Below are 20,355 nucleotides of genomic sequence, written 5' to 3'. Positions count from 1 at the left end.
TGTAAAGCCCTTATTCCATTTAGGAGTTGATGCTCCAATATACCTAGCTTTAAGCGACACTAGACTCAAAAGATATAAAACATCTTTGTTATCAATGATTCAAACTAATGTTTGCAACGGACCAATATATTTTAACTGTGCTCCAAATTTTTCAATAGATTTAACAGACCCTCATATATTAAATTCAGTTATACTAGATATTCATCTACAAGGAAATGAATTTGAAAAACATACAAAGAATTTTGCAATAATATACAGAATATATTATAGACCTTTATCTTCACATTTAAATCTAAAAGAAAGAAATTCATTAAAAAGAAAATTGTTTGTTACAAATGTGGTAAAATAGGACATAAAGCAAACAAATGTAGATTAAAAGAAAAAATTAAAGAAATCTGCTATATAATTTAAGCATCCTAAAAATCTTTGTAATTGATTTTTCTCTTTTATCTCATCTGGAAATTTAGTAGCGAATTCTAAAGCTCTATTTATTGGCTTTATTGTTCCTTGATATATATTATGTCCTAAAAATCTTATTTTTGTTTGAAATAATTTCATTTTTGGAGCAGAAATAACTAATCCATTTTTCTTAACTATTTTTAAAAATATACTTAAATGTTTAAAATGTTGTTCTAATGATTCTGAAAATATTAATACATCATCTATATAGACTATGCTGAATGAACTATAAGGATTGAAAATATCATTCATTATATTTTGAAATTCTGATGGTGCATTTTTTAATCCAAATGGCATAACTTTCCATTCATAATGTCCAAAAGGTGTTGTAAATGCTGTTTTGTATCTATCTTTTGGATCTATTAATATTTGCCAATATCCTGATTTCATATCAAATTTTGAGAATATTTTTGCATTAAATAATCTATTAAGAAAATCTTTTTTGTTGGGAATAGGATATCTAATCCATTGTAAAACTTTGTTTAAAGGTTTATAATTTATTACTAATCTTGGAACTCCTCTTTCTTTTTCGGCTTGATTCATTACATAGAATGCAGCACAACTCCAAGGTGATTTTGAAGGTGTTATTAATCCTTTATCTATTAATATTTTTATTTCTTTTTTTACAAAATTCTAGTAGCTCAGCATTCATTTGTATTGGTCTAGCTTTTGTTGGAATATTTTTTTCATTAAAATCTTTTTCATAAGGTAATTCTATCATATGTTGTTTTCTATCCCAAAAAGCATTAGGAATGTCTGCACAAATTTCTTTTTTAAATAATTCTTCTAATTCTGATATTCTTTTTTGTATTTTAATATCATTTAGTTGTTCCTCAATTTTTAAATAAGATTTTTCTTCTTTAATATAGTTTATTTGTTGTTGTACTTTAGTAATGGTATTTATTGTTTTATATATTGAAGATGTTTGTAAGGTTTGTAATTCTCTTTGTCTTATTGGAGTTAAGAATTTAAAGGTAATGATTTTTCCCATTATATTTACTGAAATTCCTTCATTGCTTACTAGAAATGGATAAATTTGAATTAAAAAAGGTGTTCCTAATATAACATCATGATTTATATTGTTTACAATTATGAAATTATGTCTAATGCAATATTCATTATTACATATTGATCCTTTTGTAAATTTATATTTTACTTCTAAATCTTCTCCATTTGCTGCCATTAGTTTTTCTTTTGTTCTTTCACAATATTTAGTTGGAATTATTCCTTCTTTAATACAACTTGTGTCAGCTCCACTATCAATTAGAGCTACAAATGTTTCTTTGAAATCTTCAATTGTGATAGTTACTAAAGCGAACCATTTTTGAAAAGTCATTTTTTCTATAGTATTTATATATTGGTCTTCTCTAACTGGGTTTTCTGCTATTAATATTTCATTTGTTTCAGTATTAGAAGTTGAAGGTTGATTGTTATTTATTAATGTTATTTTTGATTCTATTTCCAAATCTTTTAGTTTTAATTCTATGATTTCTTGTTGTAATTGTTTTACTTGTATTTTTAAATTATTAATTTCGGATTGAAGATCCTTAGTAGTTTCTTTTTTCATTATATTTATATTTGGATATTTATCTATTAATTTTGAAATGCTAAAGGGTTCTATTATCTTTGGCATTTTATCTTCTTGAATAATTAAGCTTTTTAATCTTTCTAAATATTCTTTTTTAGCTATTGGGTCTTCAATTTTTTCTATTATATCTAATAAAAATTCTTTATCTTCTTTTTTAGTTATAACATTTATATATTTTGGATTACAGTTACAATCTTCTTCACTTTCGGAACTAGTAATATCATCATAATAGTTTTCTTCAGAACTTTTATCTTTTTCATTTATTAACAAATTTATTAATTTATTTTTAATTTCTTCGTCATTTACACAGATTTCTGTAATTTTTTCTTTTAATCTACATTTGTTTGCTTTATGTCCTATTTTACCACATTTGTAACAAACAATTTTCTTTTTAATGAATTTCTTTCTTTTAGTTGGTTCATTTTCCTTAGATTTTATATTTCTTGGTTTCTTGGAATATTTTTTAATTCTCTTTTTATATGCTGATGGTGATTTGATTCGTTTGATTCCAAATGCATCACAGAATGATCCTACTTCTTTTTGTTTTGATCCATATTTTATTTGTAATCTTAATTCTGAACATAATATTAATCCTTTTTTTTTTACAAAACTACTTTTTAATAAAGCAAATCATGCAGAATCCCGAGATGCTGAAAGAATATCTGAATTATTTACAAAAGCCAAAAGAAGAAGACAAAATAGAGGAGCCAGCAGGATCATCAGAATCTACTTTTGATCCTTTTGATGACCCCATCGGTGGACAAAATCCAAACGACTTTTGAAAAAGAATGTCGGCCACAACAAATGAAAGCAAAATTGAAATGAAGATGAAATGCAGAACCGAGCCTCTATAAATAGATTCAAGATTCAGAAGACAGGCATCGGCGAAAAAATATCAGAAGTTGTAATAGACTTGTCTTAGTTTTTCTACTACTCCCACTTACTCTTAGTTCTCCTACTATTCCCACTCACTCTAAAATAACCATTGTACTCAAAGTCTTTGTAGAAGTAGATTTCATCATTACAATAAAGTCTTCAAGGTTGGAATTCATTACAAGCTTCCGTTAGTCACTCAACAATCAAAAGTAAGTCCAACTACTTATGTTTATTGCATTTCAATACCTGGGTGAGAAGTGGTATCAGAGCCACACCCTTGTTTAATTTGCATACGCATATTTAAACTTTGCATTTACATTTACTTTATTTGAATTACGTTTCTATTTTAACTTGGCTATTTCATGCATTTATGTTAAATATTTTATTAAACTTTACTGAAAACGTTGGTAAGACTTGATGCTTTGTCAGACCGTTGGTAAGTCCAGGATAGGATGTTCCAGGCATAGGCTCGGTTGTTCCCGTCTAAGTAAAATTTAAATAAATATTAAGCATGGCTGCATTTCTTAGACATTTAAAAATAGGATCTAATTCAAAGCAAGAAAATGTAGTACAAAGTCATTTATATATTGGTCTTACCTGAAATGCTATTAAATTATCACTCAACAATGCAACTCTTATAGTTAATCTGATACCACTTCTCACCCAGGTATTGAAATGCAATAAACATAAGTAGTTGGACTTACTTTTGATTGTTGAGTAACTAACGGAAGCTTGTAATGAATTCCAACCTTGAAGACTTTATTGTAATGATGAAATCCACTTCTACAAAGACTTTGAGTACAATGGTTATTTTAGAGTGAGTACTAAGAATATCTAATATGACTGAATTTAAAATATGTGGGTCTGTAAGATCTATTGAAAAATTTGGAGCACAGTTAAAATATATTGGTTCATTACAAACATTGGTTTGAATCATTGATAATAAAGAAGTTTTATATCTTTTAAGTCTAGTGTCTCTTAAAGCTAAATATATTGGAGCATCTACTCTTAGATGGAATAAGGGTTTTACAGCAATTTGTATTAATCCAATATGAATATAGCGATATCCTTTACTTAAATATTTTTGAATTGTACTATGATTTAATAATTGTATGGTTTGATATTCTTCTTGAATAGATATTGTTTCTTCATGAGTTTTAACTGATAAAGCTGTTTTGAAATCTAAAGGGCCAATTCTATAAATGTGTTCAATTTTTTCTTCTGGGATTGTCCAATCTGAATTGTTTATAGGCATATGATATTCATGACTTTGTACTACATTATCTTGCTTTGAATTAGATCCTATTTTTAATTGTCTAAGAAATGCAGCCATGCTTAATATTTATTAAATTTTACTTAGACGGGAACAACCGAGCACTATGCTTGGAACATCCTATCCTGGACTTACCAACGGTCTAACAAGGCATCAAGTCTTACCAACATTTTCAGTAAAATTTTAATAAAATATGTAACATAAATGCATTAAATAGCCAAGTTAAAATAGAAACGTAATTCAAATAAAGTAAATGTAAATGCAAAGTTTAAATATGCGTATGCAATATAAACAGGGGTGTGGCTCTGATACCACTTCTAACCCAGGTACTTATATGAATGCATGTATTTAATTGAACTTGCAATAATCATAAAGTATAAGGACTTACTATGAAAGTTTGGAGTTTGGAGTAGCACACGGAAGTCTTTGATATGTAAAACTTGCTTTCTTATTCAAACTTTTGACAATATGGTACAATAGCTTTGAAAACTAGTAGGAGTAAGTGAGAGTAGGTATTGAAAGTTTTGAGAAGATTTCAAGAGGTTTGTCTAAAATTTCTCTAGTGTGTGGTCACCGATGCCTATCTTCTAAAGTCTGGTTCTATTTATAGAGGCTCGGGTCTTCACTTGAATCTTCATTTCAGTCTTCATTTGAATTTGAATTTCATTTGCTTTTTGAGAAGTGGCCGACATCTTTGAGTGATTGCTTTTTCTTTTTGAATTTGCCAGCTCCTTTGATTGACTTTAAAAATCATTTGGGTCTTGTCCGCATGGTCCCCCAAACGGATCAAATGTTGATTCAGATGAGCCTGCTGACTCCTCTATTTTGTCATCCTTATCTTGTTTTTGTAGATAGTCCAAATATTCTTTGAGCATTTCTGGATTCTGCATCATCTTTTTCATCAGAAAGTCATTTGAAAATGCCTCGGATGCCATACTTGTAACTTTTTCTTTATCTTTTTTCTTTGGAGTGGTTGGATTAGGTGGCATTGTTGTTGGAGTGGGTGACAGATTTGTTGAAGTTGTGGTTGAATCTTTTGTCCACTTGAGCTTATCTCCAGTTGTTAGAAATCTTATCACATTTGCTTGATCTCCGTATTCCTGATTGAATCCTGTCCACCATTTAATTTTGAATTCTCTGACTAGAGACATTGGAAGTGGCTTTTCTAATTCTTGATGAATTTTGAAACTCCAGCAAAATATCCATGGTACTTTGAATTCCATATGGAATAAAATTGTACTCTTGTACTCATACTATTGTATAGCATTTTCCAAATAAAGTTTTAATAAGAAGATTCAAGGATTATACATTCATCAGCTTCCGTTTGCAACTCAAAAATTTTATAAGTTCAACTATTTATGATTATTACAAGTTTTAATTGCCTGGGTAGAAGTGGTATCAGAGTCACATATTTACACATACATTTACATGCAAATGCATATTTAAGATTTTGAATTATTATTATTTCATTTGAATTACATTTCTATTTTGATTTGGCTAATTCATGCATTTATGTTTACATATTTTATTAAACTTTTACTGAAATCATTGGTAAGACTTTGAAGCCTTGTGAAACCGTTGGTAAGTCCAGGATAGGATGTTCCCAGTATAGTGCTCAGTTGTTCCCTGATTAGGTAAAAACTTTAAATAAATATTAAACATGGCTGCATTTCTTAAACAATTAAAAATAGGATCTAATTAAAGTTCAGAAGATGACTTTTATAATGATTTAACTAGTTCAGAAAGTGAAGAAGATTGTAATTGTTCTAATACTCCAAAATATATAAATGTTATAACTAAAAAAGAAGATAAAGAATTCTTATTAGATATAATAGAAAAGATTAATGATCCAATAGCTAAAAAAGAATATTTGGAAAGATTAAAAAGTTTAATTATCCAAGAAGATAAAATGCCAAAGATAATAGAACCTTTTAGCATTTCGAAATTAATAGATAAATATCCAAATATAAATATAATGAAAAAAGAAACGACTACAAATCTTCAAACAGAAATCAATAATCTTAAAACACAGATAAAACAATTGCAACAAGATATTATAGAATTAAAAACAAAAGATTTAGAAATAGAAGCAAAAATAACCTTAATAGATAATTAACCTTCAACGTACCATGAATTTTTTTCTGGAGTTTCAAAATTCATCAAGAATTAGAAAAACCACTCCCAATGTCATTAGTCAGAGAATTCAAGATCAAATGGTGGCCAGGATTCAATCAAGAATTTGGAGATCAAACCAATGTGATAAGATTTCTAACAACCGGAGACAAACTCAAGTGGACAAGTCAGCCAACCACTCCAACAACTACACAAATGCCAACCACTCCAACCACTCCAAAAAAGAAAGACAGAGAAAAAGTTATCAATATGGCATCCGAGACAATTACAAATGACTTTTTGATAAAAAAGATGATGCATAATCCTGAGATGCTCAAGGAATATTTGGACTATTTACAAAAGCAGGATAAGAATGAAGAAACCGATAAAATTGAAGAGTCATCCGAATCTACTTTTGATCCTTTCAGGGGACCATGCGAACAATACCCAAATGACTTTTGAAAAAAGATGTCGGCCACATTTCAAGAAAAAGCAAATGAAATTCAAATGAAGATGAAATGCAAGACTAGATGATTCTATAAATAGAGGCAAAATCAGAAGACAAAGCATCGGTGAAAAGAAACAGAAAACCCCTTCTCGTGTAAAATTCCTTAGAATAATCTTCCAAACCCTCTTTATTCAACCACTCTTTGTATTCAACTACTTTTGTTTCCTTCTCCAAATATTCTAATAAGAAGTACAAGGATTCAACAATCAACAAGCTTCCGTTATCAAAGGCAACTCTAAATTTTCAGTAAGTCCAATTTTATATTAAATTTCTATGAACATCGCAATAGAAAGCAGTAGCCTGGGTAGAAGTGGTATCAGAGCCACATTCACCTCATACATAGCATGCATATTTAAGATTTTGAATTACTATTAACTTATTTGAATTATTTTCTATTTTGATTTGGCTAATTCATACATTTATGTTTACCTATTTTATTAAACTTTTACTGAAATCATTGGTAAGACTTTGATATCTTGTTAGACCGTTGGTAAATCCAGGGTAGGATGTTCTCGGCATAGCGCTCAGTTGTTCCTGATTAAGTAAAAATTTAATTAAATAATAAACATGGCTGCATTTTTTAGACAATTAAAAAAAGGATCTAATTCAAAGCAAGCTAATATAGTACAAAGTCATGAATATCATATGCCTATAAACAATTCAGATTGGACAATTCCAGAGGAAAAAATAGAACATATTTACATAATAGGCCCTTTAGATTTCAAAACAGCCTTATCAGTTAAAACCCATGAAGAAACAATATCTATTCAAAAAGAATATCAATCCATTCCATTATTAAATCATAGTACAATTCAAAGATATTTAAGTAAAGGATATAGATATATTCATATAGGTTTAATACAAATTGCAGTAAAACCCTTATTCCATTTGGGAGTAGATGCTCCTATATATTTAGCATTAAGAGATACTAGACTCAAAAGATATAAAACTTCTTTACTTTCTATGATTCAAACAAATGTATGTAATGGACCCATATATTTTAACTGTGCTCCAAACTTTTCGATAGATCTAACAGACCCACACATTCTGAATTCAGTCATATTAGATATTCACCTACAGGGAAATGAATTTGAAAAACATACAAAGAATTTTGCAGTAATACATAGAATATATTATAGACCCCTATTTTCACACTTAAATCCTAAATCTATAATGACTCCAACTCTTAAAGAAGAAACAACCTTACTACAAGTAGATGCAGATAGACCAACGACTTATATTCCAAAAAGACTAAAATGGAATGAAATAACTATACCTAGTGAATTTGAAATTAAAAATCCACAAATAACAAGAAATATAGAACAAACTACTGCAGAAGATATTATAGAAAAACCTAATGGAAATACTCTAATAAGATTTTCATCATTAAGAGAAAAACCTGATTCAAATTACTCTTGGCTACCAGCAAGGCATTCTAATTATGAAGCAACTGAAATTAATTTTTCCTTAGAAAGTACCTCAAATTTTAAATATAAAACTCCTATTCCAGAAGTCATAAATCAGAATCAATCAGAATATTTTCCAACCCATTCACAAATGAAAGGAGAAATAAATGTAATAAACAAACCATATCAAATAAATCATAAATATTTACAAGAAGATTTTGAAGATGAAGAAAACACTGAAAAAAGAATTTGATTTTTTCAATTGAAATCTGAATATAAAAGAAAATTAATTATAGAATGAAAAAATGAATTAGAAAAGCAAAAATTTGATTTTCCTTTCTTTACTTGGTTATCATTCTATACTTCAAAATTAGGAATAAATAATATATATGATACACCTCAAATAAATGTTCAAACTAATTTATACAAAAAATGAAAATTAAAAGATCATCAAATAATAACATCTATACATCCTCCATTACAAGAAGTAAAAATAAATATAAGTCAAGGAGAAATAATAATCTCACCTTTTAAAAAGGGTAGAGAAACTGAATCAAGTACAAATAATAATACAATAAATTTAGAAGATATCAAAAAGATTTATCAACAAAATAATTATACAAATCAAATTCTTCATACAATATCTCAACATATGGAAGTACTAAATACAAAAATAGATACCATAAAAAAACCAGAATTAAAATTCCCTAATGATATTTCAGCACCTCATTTTCAACCTAGAAGCTTGACAAGAGAAAAAGAAGCAGATTTAGTTCAAAACATTAATAATCAAAAAATAAATAATACAGATAATATATTAAATAAAATATCGCAGGCATTACAAAACTTAACTACATAAGTAAAACCTCCAACTCCTAGGATAAATACATTAGACCAAATAATAGAAGAAAATTCATCTGAAGAATTAAATAATTCATCCGAAGAATCAATAAATTCAGAAATCGAAGAAGATATAATTTTACCAATAGAAAAACAATTTGAAGAAAAAGAAAATAATCAAATAAATAAAATAAGAAGAAGAATTTATAATAAAAATAATAATAGAGAATGGAAAATGGAAAATGGTAAGTACAAAGAATTATTATTCAAGACCCAGCTCTCCAGATATTCAATATGAAGAAAGATCAAAATTTCGTACCACTAAATATGATGGAGATTCAATATATGAATGGAATATAGATGGTAAAGCAGAATATGAAGTATTAAATAATTTACAAGAAATGGGAATAACTAGACTAGCTTATAAAATTAAAAATATTCAAGAAAGAAATATTACAACATTATTAGTTTCAGGATTTACTGGACAATTGAAAAATTGGTGGAATAATGCTTTAACATTACAAGATAAATTATCAATATTAGATCATACGCAAGAAATTGAAGATGATCAAGGAAATATTCAAATACAATCAGATGCTACAGAATTTTTAATCGTAACAATAGTAATGTATTTTATAGGAAATCCAAAAGAAAAATTAAATTCTAATAAAACATTTTTAACAAATTTAAGATGTCCAACATTATCAGACTTTAGATGGTATAAAAATATGTTTTTAACTAATGTATTAAGAAGACCAGATTGCAATGCTTTATTTTGGAAAGAAAGATTCATAACAGGATTACCAAGCTTATTTTCACAAAGAATAATGGATAATTTACAAAAGGAAATGGGAACAGATGTAATTTCATTTGAAAATATTACTTTTGGACAATTATTTGTTTTTGTGAAAAAAGAAGGATTAATGTTATGCTCAGAATTAAAATTACAAATAAAATATGGTTATAAAACAAAAGAAGTAGGATCATTTTGTGATGCATTTGGAATTAAAAGAATTAAATCACCATCCGTATATAAAAAGAAAGTTAAAAAATATAATAAGAAAATAAGATATAAAAGATCTAAAAAAGATAAGCCAGAAAAGAAGAGAAAATTTATTAAAAATAAAATTGTCTGTTATAAATGTGAAAAAATAGGTCATAAAGCAAACAAATGTAAGTTAAAAGAAAAAATTACGGAGATTTGTGTAGAAAAAGAAGACATTAAAAGTTGAGTAAATCTTTCCTACACTGACGGTGTATACACTATCATCGTTAGATTCATGACATGTGTACAAAAGTTGAATTTCAAATTCAAATTTTGCATAGTTGTCATTCATCCAATACTGATAGTGTATACACTGTCAGTGTAGGAAAGATTAATCCTTAAAAGTTTTCCTTATCAAATGATATTAGGACTATCATTTATCTTACAGGCATATCATGGCATGATCCTTACCAGAATAGGATTAACATTTCTTAGAGAACATTTTCTACCATATAATACTTTTTTAACAAGCAATAAATTTAAAATAAATAAAGATGATAAATTTACAAATAAACAAATAAGACTTTTAGGATTAGAAGAAAAAGATAATTGTAAATGTGATATAAAAGGTAGCTGTAAGAATAATTCAATCCAAGAATATAGGGGGAAGAATCAGAAAACTAATTCTTTTGACAATATGGGGATGACTGGAGAAAGACCTTTATACTTGTCACAAAGAATCCAAAACTGTTTAGAAGACGAAGAAATTAAAGAATATTTAGAGATAGAAAATTACAACACAATAGAAACTATTGTAAGTAATGAAAAATTATATAATCTGTTAGATACAGGATATACAGATATAGATCAACTAATAAGTGAATTAGAAAAATTAGAAATTTTTGGAGAAGATCCAACAATTCATTGGGATAAAGACAAAACAGAATGTAAGTTAGATATTTTAAATCCAAATCTAAAAATTAGCACAGCAAAGATAGAAGCTAGTAATGACGATATAAAAGAATTTGAAATGCATATAACAGATTTAAATAAGTTAAAAATAATTAGAAAAAGTACTAGCCCACATAGAAGTGCATCATTCATAGTTAAAAAACATAGTGAAATAATTAGAGAAAAAAGTAGAATGGTAATAAATTATAAGAGATTAAATGACAATACTAAGGAAGATAACTATGATATCCCAAATAAAAACGAATTAATAAATAAAATCCAATATAGATATATTTTTAGTAAATTTGATTGTAAGTCAGGATTTTGGCAAGTTAAAATGCATAAAGACAGTATAGAATGGACAGCTTTTACATGTCCTTTAGGACATTATGAATGGTTAGTAATGCCTTTTGGGTTAAAAGATGCACCAGCCATATTTCAAAGAAAAATGGATAATATTTTTAATAAATATAAAGAGTTTGTCATAGTATATATAGATAATATATTAGTATTCTCAAAAAATAAAGAAGAACATATAAGTCATCTAAAATTGGTTTTCTTAGAATTTATTAAACATGGAATAATAATCAGTAATAAAAAAGTACAATTTTTTAGAAAAAATATAGAATTTTTAGGAATCGAAATAGGACAAAGAAAAATAAAATTACAACCACATATTTGCAAAAAGGTTTTAGAATTTCCAGACAAAATAGAAGAAACAAAGAGACTCCAATAATTCTTAGGACTATTAAATTATGCAAGACCTTTTGTTAAAAATTTAAATCATCTGGTAGCACCATTATATAATAAAACCTCTTTAAAGGGACAAAAATTCTTTAACAAAGAAGACATCAAGCTAATACAAGAAATTAAACAAACAATAAGCAATTTACATGATCTAAAATTACCATTAGATACGGATTACTTGATAATAGAATGTGATGGCAGTAGTACCGGATGGGGAGCAGTTCTTTTTGCAAAACCAAATAAGTATAACAGTAAAAATAGTGAACAAATCTGTAGATATGCTAGTGGTAAATATAAGGAAAAAGGCAATAGGAGTAGTATAGATAATGAATTATTAGCAATAAAATATAGTTTATATAATTTTAGACTTTTTATAATCAACAAATTCGAAATAACTATTAGAACAGATTGTGAAGCAATAAAAAAGTTCTTTGATAAACATAATGAAAAACGAAGTTCTACTAGGAGATGGTTAAATTTTGTAGATAGTATTGTTGGTAATGGATATAAAGTATATTTCGAACACATTAAAGGTAAAGATAATAGTTTAGCAGATTTTTTATCACGACTGTTTAACAATTCTTCTGATCTCTCAGCAGATGGCATATAACTTCCAGAAAGTCAAAATTGACCAGTGGGAACATACAAAGTACCCTAAAGGTACAAGTCTACATTTCCATAACCAAGAGAAAGGTAATTTAGAAAACATCCAGTAGGATATCTTAAATAACTTCTGTAATAGCAGAAATAGCACTGATAAAGTTAGAAATCTTAATATCTTGACATTTTATTTTAATAATCTTCCGAAACAAAGTTTTTCATATTATGTAGTAGTAAAAGGAAAAATACCTGAAATCTATTCCAAATAAATTTCCGCTATAGAACAAATAAATCATTTTCGTAATCCTTTATGAAAAGCATTTCATAGCATACATGAAGCACTAGAATTCGCTAGGCAAAATATAGGAACAACATTTTATGTAGATCCTAAGGCTAGCATGGACAGCATGAGGACTCCAGTATATCAAAATACAGATGCACCTAGTAGCAGTAGAACTTAACAATATGCATTAGAAAAAGATAACACAAATAGAATAGAATTTTGTAGACATTGCAAGAGCATGGAGCAAACTATTAGAAGTTTAAATTTAAAGTGTAGGAATTTTGAAGAAGAAGACTTTTCTTAAAAAGAAAAAATAAAATCCTTAACTGAACAGTTTAAAGAAATGTATAAAATCTCAGGCTCACAAGGAGATACTATTCTCTCACAAATTTCTGAGATTGAGGAGCTCAAAGGAAGGCTGTCTTATACAGCATCTCATATGGCCAGTTCTTCATCCGGCCCAATAAAACAGCCAATTTTTATAAAAGAAAAGCCCATTTCAGAAAGACCATTTGAATTTCTTAAGTCCAGAATATTCTTTAAACCATATCACCTACTTGGTTTCCTCCCTTTGCATATCCAAGAAATTATTAGCCAAAAAGCCCAAACCCAATATCATTCAAAATTAATAGCAGTTCAACAATATTTTTGTGACATAGCAAAAGATCCAATTAGAAATACAGCAGCCATTAGACTAAATCCATCTTTTTTCATAGACCCAGAAAAACATTGCCCAAACAATCCAGAAGCCTGTGATCACCAGAAAATAAATAACCATCGTATACATACACTCAGTAATTTTTTCCTCAGAGCCATTATTATCTTATCAAAATATTTATCCCCAAAGATACTGAGAGTAAATGGGGAAAGAGTTATTTTATAACCACAATTTCTTATGGATGTCGGATTCCTAGAAAAAATTATTGTTACAAATCCAGAAGATACTCATTGTCTTGGAACTCATCTCGGATACTTCATCAGAAAAATGTTAGACTATGGACAGTGGGCAACTGTACATATCAAGTCCGCGCCGACAGAATGGATAGGACTTTTTGATATAGAACCAGCAATACACAGAATGATGATTACAGTCAGCAATATACCACCAGCAAGGAGAACGACAGAAGAACTAGAGAAAATCAGCAGCAGTCTAGCGGAATGTCCATTAGAATTAAAAGAACAATTGATAAATGCTAAAATGATCCAATTAGCTTACAGACATTTCATAGATCAATGGGAAAATGGAATTAGATTAGTATATGAAAATAAGATACAAAAGATATACGTCCCATACAGGTTTAATTTAGAAAAAGATTTCACTATAAGTACCAATTATCCAGAAGTCTTTGAAAAATATTTGGAAGGATATCACAGGAGCAAAGCATTTGGATATCAAAGCAGATGAAGAATATAATGATGATCATTATTGGGAAACAATGGGACCAGAAGAAATGAGCAACATCGAAAATATGATGGAAGGATAATTTTTCGGTCATCTTATATAAAACTATATTGTATAGATTGGTCATAAAGCTTTTATTAGTTGTCGGTCACATTGTATAGTTTGGTCATATTGATTTGATGTTTTTAGAATCTATCGTTACGAATTTCAGTAGGTCTCAAGTCCATAAAGTTAACATGTCATATCCACGGACTTTGAGTCAAAAATTTTTAAGTCCGCACAGTTTGCACAAGAAGTCTATAAAAGCATACGTTCCAAACCAATGTTGGATACGATGCATCTTCATTCTGTAAATTAAAGCATCCAAAATAAAACTCCAAATTTTTTCATACGATCTTTAGCAGCTTTTACAGTCTTTAGCTCTCTCATATTGCTAGCATAAGACGAAAGAGAAATATGAAAGTAGAGATTTGAGCAACCAACCCTAGATTAAATTCAAATTGCCGGAAACTCTGAAAAAGATACCTTGATTTTAGATTCTTAAAAGACCAAAAGACGGTGTAGTACCCATTAAAGCCTTTCAGTTGAAAAGCAGGCGTCAGGGGAAGATCCGGTGAGGCAAAACTTCTAATCCCAAGATTCCCATTTTCATAGCATCGGAAGGGAAATTTGGATTTAAAGCAAGGAAGGTAAAATCTCAGTTATCTTTCTTAAAATATCTAGTAGTCATCATTTCCAAAATTCAGTTATTTTGATATTTTAATTCCTATATGAATTTTGAACCGCCTTTTCAATTTACATCCACTCCAGAAAACGCATACAGACTAGCATTAGAAACCCTCAGACAACCAGGTACATATTTAGTGTGTTTGGATTGTGAGTTATTTGAGATATTTTTACTGTAGCACTTTTTGTGATGTGATGTATGTGAGATAAAAAGGTAATTGGGAAGATAAAAAGGTGTATTGAAAATTGTAATGGTGATGTAAGTAAATATATTTGAACAAATAACTTACAATCCAAACACACTGATTATTATTTTGAAAAAATTTTGAAGGAATTAGAAACAACAGACCAGTGTTTAGCACATATACAAATAGAAGCTTTCAGGTTATCTAAAGTAGCACACCACCATCCCGCGTCATTTCTTAAAAATTTAAGACAAGCAAAATTAGATTTATTTTGGCATAGATATTCTGAATTAAAATCAATAGAAAGACAAAAATTAGAAGAACGAGAAAAATACAATAGTAAAAAGATCTCCTGTAACAAGATCTGTGGTATATCGGACTAGGCAAGATTGAGAGAAATAGATACCGCTTCACTACACATTCTCTCCTCTGTTCCACGTATCAAAAGTCTGCACCTTATAACTTCGTAAATAAAAGAATTTTTATTTTTACATACATTTATACATTTATAATACATTTATAAATATTTATAATAAATATATTTATATATTCGCTAAAAAATATATAAATGTATTATATTATATATAATACATAATATTAATATATTTATAAATGTATAAGTGTATATTATTATAAATGTATAAATTATAAATGAATATTATATAAATGTATAAATTAAAATTTTTAATTTTTATATAAATATACATTTATGGATTTATAATACATTTATAAATATTTATAAATAAATATATTTATATAAAAATACAAAAATTTATTATAAATTTATTATATTATATATAATACATAATATAAATATATTTATAAATGTATATTATTGTAAATTTATAAATTATAAATGAATATTACATAAATATATAAATGTATAAATTATATATTTTTATATTAATATATATTAATATAAATGTATATTATGTATAAATGTATAATATATATTATATTATATATATAATTTATATAATATATAATAGTCATATAAATATTTTATAAATATGTAAAAATATTTTTTAAGTAAAATAAAATATTTATAATATGTAAAAATAAATATATAAATATTTAATATATATAATATACATTAATATTAATTATAAATATTATAATATTATAAATATGGTGTTTATATAATATTTCAATTTGTAATATTTATTGTATATTTCATTATATAAATATTCATATAATATATAATATATAAATATATAATATATAATTTTCAATTTGTATAATATACATAATATTGTATATATATAATATATAATAATATAATATATTATACATAATATACATTATTACATTATTACATATTATGTATATTATATATTATACCTAACATTATTAGACATTATTATACACAATAATGTACATAATAATATTATACATTAATAATGTATATATTATAATATAATGTACATAATATATTATGTATAAATATTTACACATTTATGTATACAATATTACATATTATGTATATTATATTATGTATATTATAATATATTATGTATAATATTAATGTATATAAATATTTATATAATATATAATATATATAATTTTCAATTTGTATATTTCAATTTATATTAATATAATATATATATAATATACATAATTGTATATAGTTGTTTTTGATATAATTTTTGGATATGATATTTTTGGAGTTGTTTTGAAAATACATATTTACTGTAACATTTGAAATGTGAAAAACAGTTTTTCAAAAACAACCCCAAAAACAAAGAATCCAAACACACCCTATATATATTTAAAGCATCATTATATTAATTTTTTCCAAATTCTGGAAAAAAATCATCAAGCGCTTTAGGAATCCACATGCCTATCAATTTTCCCCGCTACAAGCCCTAAACTTTCAGGCCTTCTTCAACCTTCCTTCTCCATCAACGATAATCACCGACCATATCAGTTTTTCCAGAAAACGCTGCAAACTCTCCTATTCTCTCTCAAAGTCTTAACAATGGCTTAAAACGGCAATATACATATTTAGGGCTTTGCTAATTCACCATTTGGATTTAAATTTATTTGCTCTTAGAGGTGGGCTGCTTGGAATTTTGGACATGAAGTAGCTTTTTGATGGACTAGTAGGATAGTGGGCCACTTAATAGGCTTATCTCCGTCCTCCATATTAGACTAGGCCCAAAAGTTTTCGCTAGCTATTGAGGCTCTTGGGTCGTAACCTTTATCTTGTGGTTGTTACTAGGCTAAATAGTTAGGACTCAATAGAAACCACTCCTGTTGATAAGCCCCTTTGGTTATTAGATTGGGCTTTAAATTATTTTCCATTGAAATTAGTTCAACCATAGGGACGACGAATCTCTGCATTATGATGATGTAGAAGATTCCAAACACCCAAAGAGATGGTTGTAACTTGCCTTCGGAAGGATTGCTCAAACCCAGAATCCACAATAGCACGCAGAAGCTGTGGCTTCAGTAGCAAGTCTCGGAATCCGGAGCTGTCGATACCAACGTAGCCTCTGCAGTAAGAAATTTAACAACTTAGTAAGACAGATTTTTGCATGTACAAAACATGCAAAAGCTTATAAATGCAACGCCAGGCATGGTCTACAAATCCAACACTTGTTGCAAATGACTGCAAACATGCTGTCACCAATCTCAGATAATGATCATAAACACACAAACTTCATAATTACAACAGAAACAGCAGAACACACAGCAAACAAAATGGGTTCTAAAGATTCCTATCTAACTAAAATGTGATGAAGGTCAGGCTTTATCCAAAATAAAGAACCAAAGATAAACATTCCATTTCATGGTCCAAGCAAATTAGATACTTTGCAATATGTCAAAACATATCACTCACACTTCCGCTGCTTCCTGTAAAGGCCATCTCAAAGACAAGGGCCACAAAATCTGAACCTTAATAGCACTTCATTTTGTTATCCTAGAGAAATTCGATACTTCACAAAATGTCAAAACAAGTAACTTCAACTATACTGATTGTTGAATCATCCAAAAGAAAGCAGCAACAACCAAAAGATCCATCTTTCAGTGAATTCAGTACCCTCCAACAAGTAAGCTCAATTACACAAGGGGAAAAAAGGATGAGCAGAATGAGTCAATAAAATTACCATTCTTCTGTGTCTCCCTACATTTACCCGTGAAGTAAAAACAAAGAGAGGATGATAACATTTTACTAGATCAGGACAGGTACAAAGTCAACAAAAAAAACCTAAAGATGTGAGCAACGAAAAACTACAAATCATGAAACTTATGAACAGAAGAGCTACTGCTCTTCTTTATTTTTTGTTGTTGGGTTTGTTTTTGTTCTTTTTTTTTTTGTTGGGGGTGGGGTGGGGGGGGGGTGTCAGCAAGGATCTATAACTCTTGCCAAGTCAAGCCTAACGAAACCTTAAAATAACCAACGAAAACAAACACAAATCCACAAGAAAGTTTATCGACTTATGACCAAAACAAAACACCCAAACACAAGCAATGAAAAAATGGAAAACTCAAAACTGTTATTGGCAAATCGAGACATCTACAGCTACAAAACCGAAATTAAATTTTATAGCGGATAAAACTACACAAATCTAGTTCTAGAAGGTTGAGATTTGAGGTAAAGGAGCTGACTTTTTAACGGACTCGCCGTTGACTTTAGCGATGACGGAGTCGGGGGCTTTTTCGCCATCTTCCTCATTGTCGAGAAGCTACTCTTCGTCGGCATCGTTCTCCTTTGTCTCTCCCATTATTCTGCGGCTGCTCTGCAGCCACCAAAACAAACCAAAAAATCGAACTAAAAACAAGTCAAAATATAAATAGTAAGAGGAATAACCAAACCACGAGAGAAGGGAAAAAATTATCGAAAAAAATAAAAATGAACCTTCAGAGAAGATCTCATCACCAGGTCCGGCGGGCAGCGATGGAAAAACCAATTACCAACAGAGACCCATATATATAGAGAGAGAGTGTGTGTGTGTGAGAGAGAGAGAGAGAAAGAGAGAGGGAGAAGGAGAAATCAGGGGGCGAGCAGCAAAAATTGATAGATTCAGATTGAAAACTATATATAATTAAAGCATCATGATATTAATTTTTTCCCAAATTCGGGGAAAAAATTATCAGGCGCTTTAGGAATCCACATGCCTATCAATTTTCCCCGCTACAAGCCCTAGACTTTCAAGCCTTCTTCGACCTTTCTTCTTCTTCGTCAACAATAATCTCCGAGCATATCAGTTTTTCCAGAAAACACCGCAAACCCTTCTATTCTCTCTCAGTCTTAGGCTTAGTTTGGGAGTTTATGATAGACTAGGAGAAATAAACCGCGCGACGCCCGTCGGAATGAATAAAATACATACCGAATTAGCTCTATTCACGAGTTTTTCAAAAACTAATTTTTTAAATATTATTAAAATTTTAAAAAATACTTTCAAAAGTAGTCTAAATTTTTTTAATATTTAAAAAAGTTTTAAAATATATTATAAAAACTCTTCTACTCTTAAATATTCTAAAAAAATTTTTAAAATATATTATAAAAATTCCGCTACTGTAAAATTTTTTAAAAACACCTCCAAAAACAGCTAATTTAAACGGATGTTTAACACTAGTGAATAATAACCTTTATAGTTTGTCAAGAATAAATATTCTTCAATAACGAAATGAAATATTATATATACATATATATATTGGTGTCTTTTTCAAAAGAAATATACATTGTTATAACACAACACCAATATGATTGCCCTCGTAAAAGAAAACAGAAAGCCCTATAATCTGCCTATTAGCATTTTAGTCAACCTCTATCCTTGGCGCATCAACTATACAAGTCAAGAACCCAAGAAATATGATGTCCATTTGGAGGCATCTTGACAGTGGAGTTTGGCCATGTTTGTGTACATTGGAATGTTTTGGATTGTTTGGGCATTATTGTAAGGCCCTCAGCTACGATTAAGTGGACTACCATTGTCATCTGATGAATCACTGGATGCACCCTCGGAGGGAGGACTGCCTCCTATAACTGGATTACCAAAACTCAACATGCTTGGGGTTGCTGCAGCAGTTGATCCTTTTGGCTTTTTCCCATTTGCAATGAAGCTACCAACAACCACGTGCAAGAGACAAACAGGTAGTATAGCCAGAACAACGCAGACACGTATCACTAACAGAAAGAAGAATAAAACAGTACCTGTGCAGGTGTAGCAGCCATAAGCATTCCTGCAACTCCGCCACCCAAGACCCTGCCATCTGACCCTGTCAAGGACACACTCAAGCCTCCAGAATATACCTGTAGAACTGAAATTAATCAAATATCAGATCTACAAAGAGATGGAGGACTTGACAGCTTTGAGTTTAGATTAGCATAATCTGCTACAGAAGAGGCCGAACGCACCTTTAGAACCTAAAAGTAAAAAATAAAAGAAAATGAGTTTGCATATAGA

General features: G+C 28.8%; 1 long non-coding RNA gene across 1 annotated transcript; it reads right to left on the bottom strand.

Moving 5' to 3' along the window:
* Positions 1–16,706: 16,706 nt before the first annotated feature.
* On the bottom strand, positions 16,707–19,235 carry LOC113770604. The gene is made up of 3 exons (XR_003468411.1): positions 18,804–19,235; positions 18,554–18,716; positions 16,707–17,436 (listed from the first exon to the last, which is right to left on the bottom strand). It is a non-coding gene; the product is annotated as an uncharacterized LOC113770604 (long non-coding RNA).
* Between the last annotated feature and the right edge of the window lie 1,120 nt (positions 19,236–20,355).

This window comes from Coffea eugenioides, chromosome 5, assembly GCF_003713205.1.
Source record: "Coffea eugenioides isolate CCC68of chromosome 5, Ceug_1.0, whole genome shotgun sequence".
Taxonomy (NCBI): Eukaryota; Viridiplantae; Streptophyta; class Magnoliopsida; order Gentianales; family Rubiaceae; genus Coffea; species Coffea eugenioides.
This window is presented reverse-complemented; position numbering and strand designations above follow the sequence as displayed.